Genomic DNA, 22,452 nt, shown 5'->3' on the forward strand with positions numbered 1-22,452 from the left:
GAGGCAGTGGGAGCAGATCAGCACATCACGTTACAGCAGCACAGCCCACTGCAGCGCCTGGACGCTCACCGACCCATAGAGCTATAGGCTGCTATACTATCCACCAATCAATGGATCAGACTGGATCCATGTTCAAACTGTTTCCTGCAAATTGCACTTATTACATTCCCCAGTAGGTGTCAGCACCACTCCATTGTGTCCTCCGTCCTGTTCAGTCACAGCGGATCAAACTGAAATACATCACTGTAATGTCCAGTAGGCTACAGTCAGTGCATCATATTATCATAAGTCTTTTAGTCAAGTATAGAAACAAATGGCCATTTTCAAACAAACCCAAACATGCCTACTGGGGGTTTGGTCATGGACAATCCAGTTGTTGTTTTGTGCTTGTTCATGATATAACTACTGTATATATGCATGTGTTTTGTGATACTGGTTGAGTTATATATTAACAAACTGAGTCTCTAGCAGGTGTATTGGAGTGTATAATGAGATTCTAAAGTAGAAGCTATGGTACAGTATACTGCTTACGTTCAGTGTCACTTCCTTACTGTAATTTTAAATTGTAATGTGTGGCTCTGCCAACCTTCACCAGAGCAGTGTTCATTACTGCTCCATCAGTTTATATCCCTCTCTCTTTCTCTTAACGTCCTTCACTAACTATGTTCCATGTGTTACATTTGAATCCCCCTCCCCCACTCATCCTAGCCTCCACACTTCATTAATCCCCCCTCACGGAGACTGAAGAGGAGAAATAGGGGAGGGGGAGGGAGTGGGATATAAGGGAGATATAGGGGGAAAGGCAGTGAGAAAGTCATTCTGAGCAGAGAGCGAGGTTAGGGGTTGGGTGGGGGTGGAGAGAGATGAGTAGTGTATTGGGAAGGTATTGGGTATTGGGGTGATCCTGCCTCTCAGTCTCAACCTCTCTCTGTTTTGATCAGAACTGCTCATTCCTTTCCTCACTCTCTTCCCCTCTCCCTCTGTTTCTGCCACTGCCTGGCTACCACTCTGCTGCCTCTTCCCCTCTTTACCTCACTCCCTCTGTTGCTGCCAGCTTCTCTTCCTCTCTACCACCCCAACCTCCCTCCCTGCCCCACTCTCCTTGTTTCTCTCTCTCTCCCCCCTCTCCCCCTCCTCCTCCTCATCCCCCCCCCTCTGTCTGTTGCTGCCAGCTTCTCTTCCTCTCTACCACCCCAACCTCCCTCCCTGCCCCACTCTCCTTGTTTCTCTCTCTCTCCCCCCTCTCACCCCTCTCCCACTCCCTCTGTCTGTTGCTGCCCGACCTGCTCCTGACTTGTCCTCCCTCCCTCTCTATTCCACTCTACCCTGCCTCTCTCTCTCTCTCTCTCTCTCTCTTCCCTCTGTCTGTTGCTGCCCGACCTGCTCCTGACTTGTCCTCCCTCCCTCTGTATTCCACTCTACCCTGTCTCTCTCTCTCTCTCTCTCTCCCCTCTGTCTGTTGCTGCCCGACCTGCTCCTGACTTGTCCTCCCTCCCTCTGTATTCCACTCTACCCTGACTCTCTCTCTCTCTCTCTCTCTCTCTTCCCTCTGTCTGTTGCTGCCCGACCTACTCCTGACTTGTCCTCCCTCCCTCTGTATTCCACTCTACCCTGCCTCTCTCTCTCTCTCTTCCCTCTGTCTGTTGCTGCCCGACCTGCTCCTGACTTGTCCTCCCTCCCTCTGTATTCCACTCTACCCTGCCTCTCTCTCTCTCTTCCCTCTGTCTGTTGCTGCCCGACCTGCTCCTGACTTGTCCTCCCTCCCTCTGTATTCCACTCTACCCTGCCTCTCTCTCTCTCTCTCTCTCTCTGTTGTTCCCTGTCTTTTTCTCTGCTCTCTATTTTCAGTGGTGCAACATGAGGCAGTTTGTGGCTATCTGTCTGTTTGGACTCTCAGCTCTGCTCCACGGTGAGTGACTTTCATTCCCTCTCTCTCTCTGTATGTGTGTGTATGTATTTGTTGTGTGTGTTTGTGTGTCTGTGTCTGTCCGTGAATGTACAGTGTGTGTGTGTGTGTGTGTGTGTGTGTGTGTGTGTGTGTGTGTGTGTGTGTGTGTGTGTGTGTGTGTGTGTGTGTGTGTGTGTGTGTGTGTGTGTGTGTGTGTGTGTGTGTGTGTGTGTGTGTGTGTGTGTGTGTGTGTGTGTGTGTGTGTGTGTGTGTGTGTGTGCATGTGTGTGTGTGCATGTATGTGTGTGAGAGAGAGATGCATAGTGTCACGGCAGTGACAGTGAATTTACACAACTTTCTATAAACAGGGACACACAGTTTGTATGTCTGGGTGCACGGCCATTGATATATGAGATAACTCAACCGTACAGTTCCAGCTGTATAGCAGAGAGAGAAGAGAGGAGAGGGAAATGAACAGAGAGGGAGGAGAGAAGAGGAGCAGGAATAAAGAGAGACAAGGGAGAGGAATGATCACAGAGCTTGCAGGTTAGAATGTTGTTTATCACAGTTGTAAAATCCAACACTCATGTCTGTTTTAATCCATCGTTGGTTGATGTGTTCCTCTCTGCACCAGCAGCAGTATCTTAGATGACTAACTGTATATTGATATGGGCATCTCCATGCCCCATGTAAAGCTCATGATGGGGAGCACATCAAAAGCTAATAGTCTTTTTGAGAAGTTAAGAACATACAGTGCCTTCCGAAAGTATTCAGACCCCTTGGCTATTTCCACATTTTGTTACGTTACAGGCTTATTAGAAAATGGATGAAATAAATAAAAATCCTCAACAATCTGCACACAATACTCCATAATGACAAAGCAAAAACAGTTTTTCAAATGTATAAAATATTTCCATAACTATTCAGACCCTTTGCTATGAGACTCAGGTGAGCTCAGGTGCATCCTGTTTCCATTGATCCCGTTTCCATCCTTGAGATGTTTCAACAACTTGATTGGAATCCACCTGTGGTAAATGCAATTAGTTGGACCTGATTTGTAAAGGCACACACCTGGCTATATATGGTCCCACAGTTGACAGTGCATGTCAGAGCAAAAACCAAGCCATGAGGTCAAAGTTATTGTCCATAGAGCTCTGAGACAGGATTGTGTTGAGGCACAGATCTGGGTAAGGGTACCAAAACATTTCTGCAGCATTGAAGGTCCCCAAGAGCACAGTGGCCTCCATCATTCTTAAATGGAAGAAGTTTGGAATCACCAAGACTCTTCCTAGAGTTGGCCACTTGGCCCACTTGGCCAAACTGAGCATTTGGGGGAGAAGGGCCTTAGTCAGGGAGGTGACCAAGAATCCGATGGTCAATCTGACAAAGCTCCAAAGTCCCTATGTGGAGATGGGAGAACTTTCCAGAAGGACAACCATCTCTGCAGTACTCCACCAATCATTCCTTTACAGTAGAGTGGCCAGACTGAAGCCACTCCTCAGTAAAAGGCACATGACAGCCCACTTGGAGTTTTCCAAAAGGCACCTAAAGGACTCTCAGACCATGAGAAACAAGATTCTCTGGTCTGATGAAACCAAGATTGAATTGTTTGGCCTGAATGCCAAGCGTCATGTCTGGAGGAAACCTGGCACCATCCCTATGGTGAAGCATGGTGGTGGCAGGATCATGCTGTGGGGATGTTTTTCAGCGTCAGGGACTGAGAGACTAGTCAGAATGGAGGGAAAGATGAACAGAGCAAAGTACAGAGATATCCTTGATGAAAACCTACTCCAGAGTGCTCAGGACCTCAGATTGCAGCACAGAGCCAAGACAATGCAGGAGTGGCTACAGGACAAGTCTCTGAAGGTCCTTGAGTGGCCCAGCCAGAGCCCGGATTTGAGCCCGATCGAACATCTCTGGAGAGACCTGAAAATATCTCTGCTGCGACACTCCCCATCCAACCTGACAGAGCTTGAGAGGCTCTGCAGAAACTCCTCAAATAGAGGTGTGCCAAACTTGTACCATCATACCCAAGAAGAATAGAGGCTGTAATCGCTGCCAAAGGTGCTCCAACTAAGTGCTGAGTAATGGGTCTGAAAGCTTATGTAAATGTTTTTGCTTTGTCATTATTGGGAGTTGTGTATAGATTGATGAGGGGTAAAAGATTTTAATACATTTTAGAATAAGGCTGTAACATAACAAAATATGGAAAAAGTCAAGGGGTCTGAATACTTCCCGAATGCACTGTATACTGTACTGTATGTGGGCCTACAATAACCTTGTTAGACATTGCTACAGAATTGAATCAACTGCACAGATACATTAAGTCTGATACAGTTGTGAAACAGGAGTGAGTGAAGTCAGTCCACGATGGAGCTGCTAGAAGTGAGGTTCCTGGTCTGTCTGTCTGTCTGTCTGTCTGTCTGTCTGTCTGTCTGTCTGTCTGTCTGTCTGTCTGTCTGTCTGTCTGTCTGTCTGTCTGTCTGTCTGTCTGTCTGTCTGTCTGTCTGTCTGTCTGTCTGTCTGTCTGTCTGTCTGTCTGTCTGTCTGTCTGTCTGTCTGTCTGTCTGTCTGTCTGTCTGTCTGTCTGTATGTCTGTATGTCTGTCTGTCTGTCTGTCCTCCTGTCTGTGTGGAGTGTGTTAGTGTTTAATGTGTCTCTATTTGAAGGACTCGAGCATACGTTTTAACGGCCACAGAAAAGACTCTTGTCTGTTACTGATCGAGTCACTTAACAATTAACTGGCCTGTCTTGATACTTTCTCCCTCTCGTCACTCTCTCTCTCTTCTTGATTCTCCTCATTCTTCTTCTCTCGCCTCATCTTTCTCCCTCTCGTCACTCTCTCCTCTTGATTCTCCTCTTTCACCCTCTCTTCATGTCCCGCTCCCTGCCTCTTCCAGTCATCTATAAATCACTGTACTCGTTTTCAAAACAGCTTCGTTCAAAACCATTTGAAATTGTTCCATTCAGATGCTCTTCTTTTTTGCTGCATTTGTTCTCATCATGTTTTCATCTTCATCACTCACTTCTGTATTCATCTTTTCTTTTCCTACAGCTTCTCTCTTCCCCCTGTTTTACATATTCTTCATCTATCAGTGCATTCACATCTCCCACTCTCCTCCTTTTCTATTTATTTCTCTCTCATTTTCCTTCTGTCTTCTGGAATGTAGCTGTCTCTTTGTAACTGTCAGTTTTCTCTCCTCTGTTCCACTGTCTTCCAACCCCCCCATTGCCCTCTCTCCCCTCCCTCCTCATCCTTTTCCCTCCTTTCTACTCCTTATTCCCCCCCTCTCTCTCTCTCCCCTCCCTCCTCCTCATCCTTTTCCCTCCTTTCTACTCCTTATCCCCCTCTCTCTCTCCCCTCCCTCCTCATCCTTTTCCCTCCTTTCTACTCCTTATCCCCCTCTCTCCCCTCCCTCCTCCTCATCCTTTTCCCTCCTTTCTACTCCTTATCCCCCTCACCCCCTCCTCCTCATCCTTTTCCCTCCTTTCTACTCCTTATCCCCCCTCCCCTCTCTCTACCCCCTCCTCCTCATCCTTTTTTCTCCTTTCTACTCCTTATCCCCCATCCTCATCCTTTTCCCTCCTTTCTACCCCTTATCTTCCCCCTCTCTCTCTCCCCTCCCTCCTCCTCATCCTTTTCCCTCCTTTCTACTCCTTATCCCCCCTCTCTCCCTCCCCCTCTCTCAGTATCTGAGCAGGGTCCCCACCAGCGTAATCTATTGAGGGAGCTACTGAGGGACTATAACCGTATGGAGAGACCTGTTGCCAACGACTCTCTACCACTCACTGTCCGATTCTCCTACACTCTCTTACAAGTCATGAATGTGGTACGCTACCATGTTCTCTTATACATTCATATAAACACACACACACACACACACACACACACACACACACACACACACACACACACACACACACACACACACACACACACACACACACACACACACACACACACACACACACACACACACACACACACACACACACACACACACACACACTAACTGAACTGTCTTCATCTTATTCCAGGATGAGAAAAACCAGATCCTCACCACTAATGCCTGGCTTCAGATGGTGAGGATGACCCTGCATGTGTGTCCATGCCCGCTTGTGTGTGTGTGTGGCTCCCTGGCTGCGTTTAGACAGGCAGCCCAATTCTGTAATTTCTTTCACTAATTGGTATTTTGCTCTGAAAAAGATCTGATGTGAAAAGATCTGATGTGATTGGTCAAAATATCAATTAGTGGCAAGATATCAGAATTGGTCTGCCTGTGTAAACACAGCCCCTGTAACCTTAATAATTTATTGACTGGATTTGTATAGCAATGGTTTGACCACTACCTTCAGTGGAACCAGTCAGAGTACCCTGGAGTGAAAACCCTTCGCTTCACTACTGACCAGGTCTGGATACCTGATATACTACTGTACAACAGGTGTGGGTCTCTCTCTTTCTCTTTCTCTCTCTCTCTTTCTAAAAATGTATTTGTTTATTAAAATTAAAATATCAAGGCAACCAGCTGCAATAGGATTTATAGTTTGCTCAACTGTATAGGATAGATAGCAAGAGCTTAACACACGTGCGTTGTACTATATACTGAGTTTGGAAGGACACCTGTATCTTTGTAGTGACTGGGTGCATTGATACACCATCAAAATGGAATTAATAACACCATGCTCAAGGGGTATTCAATGTCTGAATTTTTTTAACGTCTCAACCAATAGGTGCCCTTCTTTGCGAGGAATTGGAAAATATCCCTGGTCTTTGTGATTGAATCTGTTTGAAATTCACTTCTCGACTGAGGGACCTTACAGATAATTGTATGTGTGGGGTACAGAGATGAGGTAAAGAACCATGTTAAACACTAATATTGCACACAGAGCAAGCAATATATATTTAAAAAAAAGTTGAATAATTATTGACTCAAGACATGCAGCTTTTCATTTTTAATTAATTTCAAAACATTTCTAAAAAACGAAATTCAACTTTCACATTATGGGGTACTTCGTGTTGTCCAGTGACACAAAATCTCAAAGTAATCCATTTTAAATTCAGGCTGTAACACAACAAAATGTGGATCAAGTCTAGGGGTTGTGTCACGGATCCCCGGTACTACTGCTCATTCCGGAGGTACTACTGTTCATTCCATTCACCAGCTCCGGAGGTACTACTGCTCATTCCTCATTCCATTCACCAGCTCCGGAGGTACTACTGCTCATTCCGGAGGTACTACTGCTCATTCCATTCACCAGCTCCGGAGGTACTACTGCTCATTCCATTCACCAGCTCCGGAGGTACTACTGCTCATTCCATTCACCAGCTCCGGAGGTACTACTGCTCATTCCGGAGGTACTACTGCTCATTCCATTCACCAGCTCCGGAGGTACTACTGCTCATTCCTCATTCCATTCACCAGCTCCGGAGGTACTACTGCTCATTCCGGAGGTACTACTGCTCATTCCATTCACCAGCTCCAGAGGTACTACTGCTCATTCCATTCACCAGCTCCGGAGGTACTATTGCTCATTCCATTCACCAGCTCCGGAGGTACTACTGCTCATTCCATTCACCAGCTCCGGAGGTACTACTGCTCATTCCATTCACCAGCTCCGGAGGTACTACTGCTCATTCCATTCACCAGCTCCGGAGGTACTACTGCTCATTCCATTCACCAGCTCCGGAGGTACTACTGCTCATTCCATTCATCAGCTCCGGAGGTACTACTGCTCATTCCATTCACCAGCTCCGGAGGTACTACTGCTCATTCCGGAGGTACTACTGCTCATTCCATTCACCAGCTCCGGAGGTACTACTGCTCATTCCGGAGGTACTACTGCTCATTCCATTCACCAGCTCCGGAGGTACTACTGCTCATTCCATTCACCAGCTCCGGAGGTACTACTGCTCATTCCATTCACCAGCTCCGGAGGTACTACTGCTCATTCCATTTACCAGCTCCGGAGGTACTACTGCTCATTCCATTCACCAGCTCCGGAGGTCTATGTCACCGGCCTTCTAGGCGTCACTGGATTCATTACCACCAACCACAGACTGTCTTGTCTCATTGCGCACCCCTGGTTCCCATTCCCCCTGATTAGTATGTTATATATGTGCCCTCTGTTCCCCATTGTCCTTGTCGGTTATTGTTACCATGTCCCTTAGTCCTGTGAGTACCTGTGCTATTGTTTCGGCTTCCATGATACGTGTTATTGTGTACTTGTTTTACGGGTCTCATCCCGTGTATTATTTAGAAGTTTCTACCTCGCTCTTATGTTTGGGTGGAGAGAATAAAAACCCTATTACGCATTCCTGCAGCTGTCTCCAATCATTAGACAACGTGAAAGGTTGTGAATGCTTTATGAGCTACATTATAATAGGTTACATATTAGTGATGAGTTGTTCGCAAATGAACAGCTCTTTTTGAACAGATCTTTTTGATGAACGTCTGGAACCATATTGTATCTGTGAATGAGGCGTTCATTTGACTCACTGCTACTACTGCTTTAGGAGCTCCAGACAACCATTCTCTGAAGCTATTCATTCCTCGCTGCAGGAACAGTAGGTAGTGAGGAGAGAGCCAAGCAATCTAATTTTGTCATTTAAAATGTATTTGAACTCACATTTCACTATCTGCATAATGGTAGGGAACATTTTAGGCTTTATATTAGAAATATGCTATTTTTTATGTTTCTCACACTTTTTTTATGCACTACTAAATAAAGAGCCGTTTGGGAGCCAAATGAACGGCTCATTTAGGTGAACGGCACCAAAGATCTGGCTTCCCGAAAAATACTCATCACTAGTTATACCCTAACACAGTGATCTGAAACTCCTGGTTTACAGGCCACATCAAGCCTGCAAGTCACATAATTGCTGGCTTGCAAAATTATGTAATTCCTATTAGAATCTAGCCAGAGTGAAGATATCCAGACTAATAGATTGGATTAGTTTAGAAAAATGCCTTTTGTCTTTGTGTAGCATAAGCTTAGTCAGCCAAACAATGTGTATGCAAAAACACAGGTATTAAAACAAAAAAAATCATCCTGTAATAAAGCACGCTGGGAAATATGTTAATGATGGGCATGGCTTTGAGCAGAATCTAGAATCTTGTGTTGAGAAAACAGCTGGTTGCCTTGATATTTGAATTTAAATCAACTTAAATGCTATTTTGAAGTTCACTCAACCCAGAGAATAATGCTGATTAAGCAACTGGTTAAGTTAAAGTATACGCACGCACGCACGCACGCACGCACGCACGCACGCACGCACGCACGCACGCACGCACGCACGCACGCACGCACGCACGCACGCACGCACGCACGCACGCACGCACGCACACACACACACACACACACACACACACACACACACACACACACACACACACACCTTGCTGATCTTTCTTTTTTGTCCTTCTCAGTGCTCATGATAAATTTGATGCCACCTTTAAGAGCTATGTGCTGGTCAACTCCAGTGGATTCTGTGAGTACCTCCCTCCAGGTAAGTCTATAGATCAACCTTTCTCTCGTTTTATTCTTCCCTGACCTTCCCCTCTCTCATTTTAGGGATATTCATAGTTTCACATAGACATACCAGTAAAGCACTTCTCTCTCAATGTCTGTTTCATCTTCTCCCTTCTCTCACTCCCTCTCTCCTACTCTCTCACCTTCCCCCTCACTGTCCCAGGTATTTTCAGCAGTGCGTGTAATGTGGACGTGCGTTGGTTTCCATTTGACATCCAACGGTGTGAGCTGAAGTTTGGCTCGTGGACGTTTGACGGCTGGCTGCTGGACCTCCAGATGCAGGAGGCTGACCTGTCAGGATACATGTCCAATGGAGAGTGGGACCTGCTGGGTGAGAGAGCTCTGTCTGCCCCTGACCCAGGTTGTCCCTCCTCCTTTACCCTCCCTCTCTTCTTTTCCATCTCTCTTGTATCTCTCTCTCCTCTCTCTTATTTTCTAATCTCTCACTCCCTCTTTCCTCCCCTCCCCCCTCTTGTAGGTGTACCAGGTGATCGTCATGAGATATTTTATGAGTGCTGTACAGAGCCCTACTCTGACGTGACCTTTGTTGTGACCCTACGACGGAGAACTCTGTTCTACGCTCTCAACCTCCTCGTCCCCTGTGTTCTCATCTCCTCCTTGACATTGCTGTTGTTCATACTGCCAGCCCGATCGGGGGAGAAGATCGGTCTGGGTGAGGAAAGGGGGAGGAGGATAAGAGGGGGAGATGGAGGACAGGGGGAGGGAGGGTAGCAGGGATGGAGACAGGAGAGATGTGGCGGTGAAAAGGGGAGTGCTGAGGCGCTCTCTCCCTCTCTTTCTCTACTCTCTCCTTTCCGCTCTTTTCTCCGTACCTGACCTCTCTCTTTCACTGTTTCTGTGTCAGTAATTCTGCAGTGTTCCAAGAAAATCTCTATTAAATGTTTACAATCAGAAAGACAGAGAGTAGAGGGGAGCGACAGAGATGGAGGGAGAGAAGGGGGCAGGGAGGTGAGGGACAGTGATAGAGGGAGAGAAGGGGGCAGGGAGGTGAGGGACAGTGATAGAGGGAGAGAAGGGGGCAGGGAGGTGAGGGACAGTGATAGAGGGAGAGAAGGGGGCAGGGAGGTGAGGGACAGTGATAGAGGGAGAGAAGGGGGCAGGGAGGTGAGGGACAGTGATAGAGGGAGAGAAGGGGGCAGGGAGGTGAGGGACAGTGATAGAGGGAGAGAAGGGGGTGGGGAATTGAGGGACAGTGATAGAGGGAGAGAAGGGGGCAAGGAGGTGAGGGACAGTGATATAGGGAGAGAAGGGGGCAAGGAGGTGAGGGACAGTGATAGAGGGAGAGAAGGGGGCTAGGATCTGACGGACAGTGATAGAGGGAGAGAAGGGGTGTGGGTAGGGGAGGGACAGAGATAGAGGGAGAGAAAGGGTGTGGGTAGGGGAGGGACAGAGATAGAGATAGAGGGAGAGAAGGGGTGTGGGTAGGGGAGGGACAGAGATAGAGATAGAGGGAGAGAAGGGGTGTGGGTAGGGGAGGGACAGAGATAGAGGGAGAGAAGGGGTGTGGGTCGGGGAGGGACAGTGATAGAGGGAGAGAAGGGGCTGGGATCTGACAGACAGTGATAGAGGGAGAGAAGGGGTGTGGGTAGGGGTGGGACAGAGATAGGGGGAGAGAATGGGCTGGGATCTGACGGACAGTGATAGAGGGAGAGAAGGGGTGTGGGTAGGGAAGGGACAGAGATAGAGGGAGAGAAGGGGTGTGGGTAGGGGAGGGACAGTGATAGAGGGAGAGAAGGGGTGTGGGTAGGGGAGGGACAGTGATAGAGGGAGAGAAGGGGCTGGGATCTGACAGACAGTGATAGAGGGAGAGAAGGGGTGTGGGTAGGGGAGGGACAGAGATAGAGGGAGAGAAGGGGTGTGGGTAGGGGAGCGACAGAGATGGAGGGAGAGAAGGGGGCAGGGAGGTGAGGGACAGTGATAGAGGGAGAGAAGGGGGCAGGGAGGTGAGGGACAGTGATAGAGGGAGAGAAGGGGGCAGGGAGGTGAGGGACAGTGATAGAGGGAGAGAAGGGGGTGGGGAGTTGAGGGACAGTGATAGAGGGAGAGAAGGGGGCAGGGAGGTGAGGGACAGTGATAGAGGGAGAGAAGGGGGCAAGGAGGTGAGGGACAGTGATAGAGGGAGAGAAGGGGGCAAGGAGGTGAGGGACAGTGATAGAGGGAGAGAAGAGGGCAAGGAGGTGAGGGACAGTGATAGAGGGAGAGAAGGGGGCAAGGAGGTGAGGGACAGTGATAGAGGGAGAGAAGGGGGCAGGGAGGTGAGGGACAGTGATAGAGGGAGAGAAGGGGGCAAGGAGGTGAGGGACAGTGATAGAGGGAGAGAAGGGGTGTGGGTAGGGGAGGGACAGAGATAGAGGGAGAGAAGGGGTGTGGGTAGGGGAGGGACAGAGATAGAGATAGAGATAGAGGGAGAGAAGGGGTGTGGGTAGGGGAGAGACAGAGATAGAGATAGAGGGAGAGAAGGGGTGTGGGTAGGGGAGGGACAGAGATAGAGGGAGAGAAGGGGCTGGGATCTGACGGACAGTGATAGAGGGAGAGAAGGGGTGTGGGTAGGGGAGGGACAGAGATAGAGGGAGAGAAGGGGCTGGGATCTGACAGACAGTGATAGAGGGAGAGAAGGGGTGTGGGTAGGGGAGGGACAGAGATAGAGGGAGAGAAGGTGCTGGGATCTGACAGACAGTGATAGAGGGAGAGAAGGGGTGTGGGTAGGGGAGGGACAGAGATAGAGGGAGAGAAGGGGCTGGGATCTGATGGACAGTGATAGAGGGAGAGAAGGGGTGTGGGTAGGGGAGGGACAGAGATAGAGGGAGAGAAGGGGCTGGGATCTGACGGACAGTGATAGAGGAGAGAAGGGGTGTGGGTAGGGGAGGGACAGAGATAGAGGGAGAGAAGGTGCTGGGATCTGACAGACAGTGATAGAGGGAGAGAAGGGGTGTGGGTAGGGGAGGGACAGAGATAGAGGGAGAGAAGGGGCTGGGATCTGATGGACAGTGATAGAGGGAGAGAAGGGGTGTGGGTAGGGGAGGGACAGAGATAGAGGGAGAGAAGGGGTGTGGGTAGGGGAGGGACAGTGATAGAGGGAGAGAAGGGGTGTGGGTAGGGGAGAGACAGAGATAGAGATAGAGGGAGAGAAGGGGTGTGGGTAGGGGAGGGACAGAGATAGAGGGAGAGAAGGGGCTGGGATCTGACGGACAGTGATAGAGGGAGAGAAGGGGTGTGGGTAGGGGAGGGACAGAGATAGAGGGAGAGAAGGGGCTGGGATCTGACGGACAGTGATAGAGGGAGAGAAGGGGTGTGGGTAGGGGAGGGACAGAGATAGAGGGAGAGAAGGTGCTGGGATCTGACAGACAGTGATAGAGGGAGAGAAGGGGTGTGGGTAGGGGAGGGACAGAGATAGAGGGAGAGAAGGGGCTGGGATCTGATGGACAGTGATAGAGGGAGAGAAGGGGTGTGGGTAGGGGAGGGACAGAGATAGAGGGAGAGAAGGGGCTGGGATCTGACGGACAGTGATAGAGGGAGAGAAGGGGTGTGGGTAGGGGAGGGACAGAGATAGAGGGAGAGAAGGTGCTGGGATCTGACAGACAGTGATAGAGGGAGAGAAGGGATGTGGGTAGGGGAGGGACAGAGATAGAGGGAGAGAAGGGGCTGGGATCTGATGGACAGTGATAGAGGGAGAGAAGGGGTGTGGGTAGGGGAGGGACAGAGATAGAGGGAGAGAAGGGGTGTGGGTAGGGGAGGGACAGTGATAGAGGGAGAGAAGGGGTGTGGGTAGGGGAGGGACAGTGATAGAGGGAGAGAAGGGGCTGGGATCTGACTGACAGTGATAGAGGGAGAGAAGGGGTGTGGGTAGGGGAGGGACAGAGATAGAGGGAGAGAAGGGGTGTGGGTAGTGGAGGGACAGTGATAGAGGGAGAGAAGGGGTGTGGGTAGGGGAGGGACAGAGATAGAGGGAGAGAAGGGGTGTGGGTAGGGGAGGGACAGTGATAGAGGGAGAGAAGGGTGTGGGTAGGGGAGGGACAGAGATAGAGGGAGAGAAGGGGTGTGGGTAGGGGAGGGACAGAGATAGAGGGAGAGAAGGGGTGTGGGTAGGGGAGGGACAGTGATAGAGGGAGAGAAGGGTGTGGGTAGGGGAGGGACAGAGATAGAGGGAGAGAAGGGGTGTGGGTAGGGGAGGGACAGAGATAGAGGGAGAGAAGGGGTGTGGGTAGGGGAGGGACAGTGATAGAGGGAGAGAACATTTAACATTTACATTTAAGTCATTTAGCAGGCGCTCTTATCCAGAGCGACTTACAAATTGGTGCATTCACCTTATGACATCCAGTGGAACAGCCACTTTATGATAGTGCATCTAAATCTTAAAGGGGGGGGGGAAATACTTATCCTATCCTAGGTATTCCTTAAAGAGGTGGGGTTTCAGGTGTCTCCGGAAGGTGGTGATTGACTCCGCTGTCCTGGCGTCGTGAGGGAGTTTGTTCCACCATTGGGGGGCCAGAGCAGCGAACAGTTTTGACTGGGCTGAGCGGGAGCTGTACTTCCTCAGTGGTAGGGAGGCGAGCAGGCCAGAGGTGGATGAACGCAGTGCCCTTGTTTGGGTGTAGGGCCTGATCAGAGCCTGGAGGTACTGAGGTGCCGTTCCCCTCACAGCTCCGTAGGCAAGCACCATGGTCTTGTAGCGGATGCGGGATCTGACAGACAGTGATAGAGGGAGAGAAGAGGGATGGGGAGGTGAAGGTGGAGGACAGTGATAGAGGGAGAGAAGAGGGGTGGGGAGATGGAGGACAGTGATAGAGGGAGAAAAGAGGGGTGGGGAGATGGAGGACAGTGATAGAGGGAGAGAAGAGGGGTGGGGAGGTGGAGGACAGTGGTAGAGGGAGAGAAGAGGGGTGGGGAGATGGAGGACAGTGATAGAGGGAGAACAGAGGGGTGGGGAGATGGAGGACAGTGATAGAGGGAGAGAAGATGGGTGGGGAGGTGGAGGACAGTGATAGAGGGAGAGAAGAGGGGTGGGGAGATGGAGGACAGTGATAGAGGGAGAGAAGGTGTGTTGGTAGGGGAGGGACAGAGATAGAGGGAAAGAAGGGGTGTGGGTAGGGGAGGGACAGTGATAGAGGGAGAGAAGAAGGGTGGGGAGATGGAGGACAGTGATAGAGGGAGAGAAGAGGGGTGGGGAGATGGAGGACAATGATAGAGGGAGAAAAGAAGGGTGGGGAGATGGAGGACAATGATAGAGGGAGAAAAGAAGGGTGGGGAGATGGAGGACAGTGATAGAGGGAGAGAAGAGGGGTGGGGAGATGGAGGACAGTGATAGAGGGAGAGAAGAGGGGTGGGGAGATGGAGGACAGTGATAGAGGGAGAGAAGAGGGGTGGGGAGATGGAGGACAGTGATAGAGGGAGAGAAGAGGGGTGGGGAGATGGAGGACAGTGATAGAGGGAGAGAAGAGGGGTGGGGAGATGGAGGACAGTGATAGAGGGAGAACAGAGGGGTGGGGAGATGGAGGACAGTGATAGAGGGAGAGAAGAGGGGTGGGGAGGTGGAGGACAGTGATAGAGGGAGAGAAGAGGGGTGGGGAGATGGAGGACAGTGATAGAGGGAGAGAAGGTGTGTTGGTAGGGGAGGGACAGAGATAGAGGGAAAGAAGGGGTGTGGGTAGGGGAGGGACAGTGATAGAGGGAGAGAAGAAGGGTGGGGAGATGGAGGACAGTGATAGAGGGAGAGAAGAGGGGTGGGGAGATGGAGGACAATGATAGAGGGAGAAAAGAAGGGTGGGGAGATGGAGGACAATGATAGAGGGAGAAAAGAAGGGTGGGGAGATGGAGGACAGTGATAGAGGGAGAGAAGAGGGGTGGGGAGATGGAGGACAGTGATAGAGGGAGAGAAGAGGGGTGGGGAGATGGAGGACAGTGATAGAGGGAGAGAAGAGGGGTGGGGAGATGGAGGACAGTGATAGAGGGAGAGAAGAGGGGTGGGGAGATGGAGGACAGTGATAGAGGGAGAGAAGAGGGGTGGGGAGATGGAGGACAGTGATAGAGGGAGAGAAGAGTGGTGGGGAGATGGAGGACATTGATAGAGGGAGAAAAGAGGGGTGGGGAGATGCAGGACAGTGATAGAGGGAGAGAAGAAGGGTGGGGAGATGGAGGACAGTGATAGAGGGAGAGAAGAGGGGTGGGGAGATGGAGGACAATGATAGAGGGAGAGAAGAAGGGTGGGGAGATGGAGGACAGTGATAGAGGGAGAGAAGAGGGGTGGGGAGATGGAGGACAGTGATAGAGGGAGAGAAGGTGTGTTGGTAGGGGAGGGACAGAGATAGAGGGAAAGAAGGGGTGTGGGTAGGGGAGGGACAGTGATAGAGGGAGAGAAGAAGGGTGGGGAGATGGAGGACAGTGATAGAGGGAGAGAAGAGGGGTGGGGAGGTGGAGGACAGTGATAGAGGGAGAGAAGAGGGGTGGGGAGATGGAGGACAGTGATAGAGGGAGAGAAGAAGGGTGGGGAGATGGAGGACAGTGATAGAGGGAGAGAAGAAGGGTGGGGAGATGGAGGACAGTGATAGAGGGAGAGAAGGGGTGTGGGGAGATGGAGGACAGTGAGAGGGAGAGAAGAAGGGTGGGGAGATGGAGGACAGTGATAGAGGGAGAGAAGAAGGGTGGGGAGATGGAGGACAATGATAGAGGGAGAAAAGAAGGGTGGGGAGATGGAGGACAATCATAGAGGGAGAGAAGAAGGGTGGGGAGATGGAGGACAATGATAGAGGGAGAGAAGAAGGGTGGGGAGATGGAGGACAATGATAGAGGGAGAGAAGAAGGGTGGGGAGATGGAGGACAATGATAGAGGGAGAAAAGAAGGGTGGGGAGATGGAGGACAATGATAGAGGGAGAGAAGAGGGGTGGGGAGATGGAGGACAGTGATAGAGGGAGAAAAGAAGGGTGGGGAGATGGAGGACAATGATAGAGGGAGAAAAGAAGGGTGGGGAGATGGAGGACAATGATAGAGGGAGAGAAGAGGGGTGGGGAGATGGAGGACAGTGATAGAGGGAGAAAAGAAGGGTGGGGAGATGGAGGACAGTGATAGAGGGAGAGAAGAGGGGTGGGGAGATGCAGGACAGTGATAGAGGGAGAGAAGAAGGGTGGGGAGATGGAGGACAGTGATAGAGGGAGAGAAGAGGGGTGGGGAGATGGAGGACAATGATAGAGGGAGAGAAGAAGGGTGGGGAGATGGAGGACAGTGATAGAGGGAGAGAAGGTGTGTTGGTAGGGGAGGGACAGAGATAGAGGGAAAGAAGGGGTGTGGGTACGGGAGGGACAGTGATAGAGGGAGAGAAGAAGGGTGAGGAGATGGAGGACAGTGATAGAGGGAGAGAAGAGGGGTGGGGAGGTGGAGGACAGTGATAGAGGGAGAGAAGAGGGGTGGGGAGATGGAGGACAGTGATAGAGGGAGAGAAGAAGGGTGGGGAGATGGAGGACAGTGATAGAGGGAGAGAAGGGGTGTGGGGAGATGGAGGACAGTGATAGAGGGAGAGAAGAAGGGTGGGGAGATGGAGGACAATGATAGAGGGAGAAAAGAAGGGTGGGGAGATGGAGGACAATGATAGAGGGAGAGAAGAAGGGTGGGGAGATGGAGGACAATGATAGAGGGAGAGAAGAAGGGTGGGGAGATGGAGGACAATGATAGAGGGAGAAAAGAAGGGTGGGGAGATGGAGGACAATGATAGAGGGAGAAAAGAAGGGTGGGGAGATGGAGGACAATGATAGAGGGAGAGAAGAGGGGTGGGGAGATGGAGGACAGTGATAGAAGGAGAAAAGAAGGGTGGGGAGATGGAGGACAATGATAGAGGGAGAAAAGAAGGGTGGGGAGATGGAGGACAATGATAGAGGGAGAGAAGAGGGGTGGGGAGATGGAGGACAGTGATAGAGGGAGAAAAGAAGGGTGGGGAGATGGAGGACAGTGATAGAGGGAGAGAAGAGGGGTGGGGAGATGGAGGACAGTGATAGAGGGAGAGAAGAGGGGTGGGGAGATGGAGGACAGTGATAGAGGGAGAGAAGAGGGGTGGGGAGATGGAGGACAGTGATAGAGGGAGAGAAGGTGTGTTGGTAGGGGAGGGACAGAGATAGAGGGAAAGAAGGGGTGTGGGTAGGGGAGGGACAGTGATAGAGGGAGAGAAGAAGGGTGGGGAGATGGAGGACAGTGATAGAGGGAGAAAGAGGGGTGGGGAGGTGGAGGACAGTGATAGAGGGAGAGAAGAGGGGTGGGGAGATGGAGGACAGTGATAGAGGGAGAAAAAAAGGGGGGGAGATGGAGGACAGTGATAGAGGGAGAGAAGAAGGGTGGGGAGATGGAGGACAATGATAGAGGGAGAAAAGAAGGGTGGGGAGATGGAGGACAATGATAGAGGGAGAGAAGAAGGGTGGGGAGATGGAGGACAATGATAGAGGGAGAGAAGAAGGGTGGGGAGATGGAGGACAATGATAGAGGGAGAGAAGAAGGGTGGGGAGATGGAGGACAATGATAGAGGGAGAGAAGAGGGGTGGGGAGATGGAGGACAGTGATAGAGGGAGAAAAGAAGGGTGGGGAGATGGAGGACAATGATAGAGGGAGAAAAGAAGGGTGGGGAGATGGAGGACAATGATAGAGGGAGAGAAGAGGGGTGGGGAGATGGAGGACAGTGATAGAGGGAGAAAAGAAGGGTGGGGAGATGGAGGACAGTGATAGAGGGAGAGAAGAGGGGTGGGGAGATGGAGGACAGTGATAGAGGGAGAGAAGAGGGGTGGGGAGATGGAGGACAGTGATAGAGGGAGAGAAGAGGGGTGGGGAGATGGAGGACAGTGATAGAGGGAGAGAAGGTGTGTTGGTAGGGGAGGGACAGAGATAGAGGGAAAGAAGGGGTGTGGGTAGGGGAGGGACAGTGATAGAGGGAGAGAAGAAGGGTGGGGAGATGGAGGACAGTGATAGAGGGAGAGAAGAGGGGTGGGGAGGTGGAGGACAGTGATAGAGGGAGAGAGAGGGGTGGGGAGATGGAGGACAGTGATAGAGGGAGAGAAAAAGGGGGGAGATGGAGGACAGTGATAGAGGGGAGAAGAAGGGTGGGGAGATGGAGGACAGTGATAGAGGGAGAGAAGAGGGGTGGGGAGGTGGAGGACAGTGATAGAGGGAGAGAAGAGGGTGGGGAGATGGAGGACAGTGATAGAGGGAGAGAAAAAGGGGGGAGATGGAGGACAGTGATAGAGGGAGAGAAGAAGGGTGGGGAGATGGAGGACAATGATAGAGGAGAAAAGAAGGGTGGGGAGATGGAGGACAATGATAGAGGGAGAGAAGAAGGGTGGGGAGATGGAGGACAATGATAGAGGGAGAGAAGAAGGGTGGGGAGATGGAGGACAATGATAGAGGGAGAGAAGAAGGGTGGGGAGATGGAGGACAATGATAGAGGGAGAGAAGAGGGGTGGGGAGATGGAGGACAGTGATAGAGGGAGAAAAGAAGGGTGGGGAGATGGAGGACAATGATAGAGGGAGAAAAGAAGGGTGGGGAGATGGAGGACAATGATAGAGGGAGAGAAGAGGGGTGGGGAGATGGAGGACAGTGATAGAGGGAGAAAAGAAGGGTGGGGAGATGGAGGACAGTGATAGAGGGAGAGAAGAGGGGTGGGGAGATGCAGGACAGTGATAGAGGGAGAGAAGAAGGGTGGGGAGATGGAGGACAGTGATAGAGGGAGAGAAGAGGGGTGGGGAGATGGAGGACAATGATAGAGGGAGAGAAGAAGGGTGGGGAGATGGAGGACAGTGATAGAGGGAGAGAAGAAGGGTGGGGAGATGGAGGACAATGATAGAGGGAGAAAAGAAGGGTGGGGAGATGGAGGACAATGATAGAGGGAGAGAAGAAGGGTGGGGAGATGGAGGACAATGATAGAGGGAGAGAAGAAGGGTGGGGAGATGGAGGACAATGATAGAGGGAGAGAAGAAGGGTGGGGAGATGGAGGACAATGATAGAGGGAGAGAAGAGGGGTGGGGAGATGGAGGACAGTGATAGAGGGAGAAAAGAAGGGTGGGGAGATGGAGGACAATGATAGAGGGAGAAAAGAAGGGTGGGGAGATGGAGGACAATGATAGAGGGAGAGAAGAGGGGTGGGGAGATGGAGGACAGTGATAGAGGGAGAAAAGAAGGGTGGGGAGATGGAGGACAGTGATAGAGGGAGAGAAGAGGGGTGGGGAGATGCAGGACAGTGATAGAGGGAGAGAAGAAGGGTGGGGAGATGGAGGACAGTGATAGAGGGAGAGAAGAGGGGTGGGGAGATGGAGGACAATGATAGAGGGAGAGAAGAAGGGTGGGGAGATGGAGGACAGTGATAGAGGGAGAGAAGAGGGGTGGGGAGATGGAGGACAGTGATAGAGGGAGAGAAGAGGGGTGGGGAGATGGAGGACAGTGAGAGAGGGAGAGAAGAGGGTTGGGGAGGTGGAGGACAGTGATAGAGGGAGAGAGAAGGAGAGTGTGGAGGGGAAGGACAGAGATGGGGGAGAGATGGATGGGTGGGGTGAGTTGGCAGAGAGATGGAGAATTGTACTACCCACAAGTATTGCTGTATTTCCCAGTGTCATAATATCCCTTTCCCCATCTCTCTCTCCAGGCATTACAGTTCTTCTCTCTCTGACTGTCTTCATGTTGCTGGTGGCTGAGATTATGCCAGCTACCTCAGACTCCATACCACTGATAGGTAAGTAACTGTGTGTGTGTATGCAAGTGTGTGCACATGCCTTGTGTGCGTACGCATTTAACTAGCCTGCTAATATAGACTGACTTCGGAAAGTATTCAGACCCCTTGAATTTTTCCACATTTTGTTAGGTTACAGCCTTATTCTGAAATGTATGAAATAGTTTTTTCCACTCATCAGTTTACACACAATATCCCACAATGACAAAGCTAAAACAGGTTTTTAGAAATGTTTGCTAATTTATAAATATCAAATTTACATAAGTATTCAGACCCTGTACTCAGTACTTTGTTGGAGCACCTTTGGCAGCGATTCTACATTGAGTCTTGGGTATGACACTACGAGCATGGCACAGCTGTACTTGGGGAGTTTCTCCCATTCTTCTCTGCAGATCATCTCAAGCTCTGTCAGGTTGGATGGGGAGCGTTGTTGCACAGCTATAACCAGGTCTCTCCAGAGATGTTCGGGTTCAAGTCCGGGCTCTGGCTGGGCCACTCAAGGACATTCAGAGACTTGCCCTAAAGCCACTCGTGATTGCTCGCACCTGTGGACTTATGAAAGCTTCCTGGCAGAGCGCAGCCCTGACCCTGTTGGTGCTGCCCCCTGGGGATGGAGTGTGGAAGTGGTAGTGTCTAATCATGCTCCTAAGACCTAATCTACGGAACCTATTCCATTACAGTGTGTATAATACTGTGTCTCCATCCTAGGTCAGTATTTTGTGAGTACCATGGTTACCGTAGGGATGTCAGTGGTGGCGACTGTAGTTGTACTTCAGTACCATCACCACGACCCCAACAGTGGAGACATGCCTCAATGGGTGAGGCTCTGTCTGTCTACTGATTATGACGTGTGTCTGTGACTGTCTGTGTGTGTTCATCTCATATCTGTGAATGTCTGCACCTTGTGTGTGTCCTGTCCTCTTCTATCAGGTGCAGTTTGTTCTGCTGCAGTACATTCCCTGGTTCCTCTTATCTATGTGTGTGTGTCCTCTCCCTATCTCTGTTTCTTCTGCCACAATGGGTCTCTGGGTCCTCTTGCCTACTCTCACTCTCTGTGTGTCTCTCAGGTTGAGTTGGTTCTACTCCAGTGGGTTCCCTGGTTTCTGAGGATGAAGCGTCCAGGAGAGTGGGGTGAGCTCACACCCCACCACAGCCCCTCCAACCCCCAGACCAAGAACTGCTCCTCTCCCCCCTACCACCACCACCACCACCCCAGCCCCCTCCACCCTCCCTCAGAGCCTCACCTCTCTGCAGGCCAGTCTAAGCCAGCTCAGTCAGCCCCTACCACACCCACCGTCCAACCCAACCCTCCAGTCCTATACCAACCATAACCCAAACCTCCAGCCTAACATCCACCCTACCCCAAATCTCCCCTCCACCCCCCACTCCCACCCACAGCCAAATGGACACCGACCCTACATTGGCTTCCAGAATCCTATTGAACCAGACCCTGCTGTCACCTGGAGAGGAGGAGGAAGGGGTTCTGACACCCCAATCCTCCACCACCACCCACCCTCCTCCACAATGTTTGGTAGCCCCCCCTCCACAACCCCCCACATCTCTGGACCCTGACCCCTCAGGCTCCAGCTGTGTGGAGGATGGGGCTGGAGCAGTCGAAGCGGGTACTTGCCATGCCCAGGCCAGGGTGTTCCAGGCTGGGGTAGTGGAGGCCCAGCTCCAGGCCCTGCTGGAGGAAGTGCAGTTCCTGGCCAATCGTTTCCGTGAGCAGGACCGCAGGGTGAGCGTGGCGGAGAAGTGGCAGTTTGCAGCGGCGGTCATCGACCGCCTGTGTCTGGTGGGGTTCAGTGTGTTCAACATCATTTGTACCATCACCATCCTCATGGCCGCACCCAACTTTGTGGAGGCCGCCTCCAAGGACTTCTTCTGAGATGGAGAGAGAGAGGGGAGGTGGAGAGAGGGGGAAGAGGAGAGGGGGGAGGGGGAGAGAGGGAGAGAGGGGGAGGAGGAGAGAGGGGGAAGAGGAGAGGGGGAGGAGGAGAGAGGGGGAGAGAGGGAGAGAGGGGGAGGAGGAGAGAGGGGGAAGAGGAGAGAGGGGGAGAGGGGGAGAGACGGGGAGAGACGGGGAGAGGGGGAGAGAGGGGGAGGAGGAGAGAAGGGGAAGAGGAGAGAGGGGGAGGAGGAGAGAAGGGGAAGAGGAGAGAGGGGGAAGAGGAGGGAGGGGGAGGAGAGAATGGGAGGAGGAGAAAGGCGGGAGAGGATAGATGGGGAAGAGAGAGGGGAGGTGGAGAGGAGTAGAGGAGAAAGGGGTCTAGAGAGGGGGAAGAGGAGAGAGGGGGAAGAGGGGAGAGGGGGAGAGGAGA

The 22,452-nt window shown here is 51.4% G+C and overlaps 1 pseudogene; it reads left to right on the top strand.

Moving 5' to 3' along the window:
* The first annotated feature begins 1,723 nt into the window (after positions 1-1,723).
* Positions 1,724-22,019, top strand: LOC123996993 (annotated as a pseudogene).
* Positions 22,020-22,452: the final 433 nt, after the last annotated feature.

This window comes from Oncorhynchus gorbuscha, linkage group LG15, assembly GCF_021184085.1.
Source record: "Oncorhynchus gorbuscha isolate QuinsamMale2020 ecotype Even-year linkage group LG15, OgorEven_v1.0, whole genome shotgun sequence".
NCBI classification, from domain to species: Eukaryota; Metazoa; Chordata; class Actinopteri; order Salmoniformes; family Salmonidae; genus Oncorhynchus; species Oncorhynchus gorbuscha.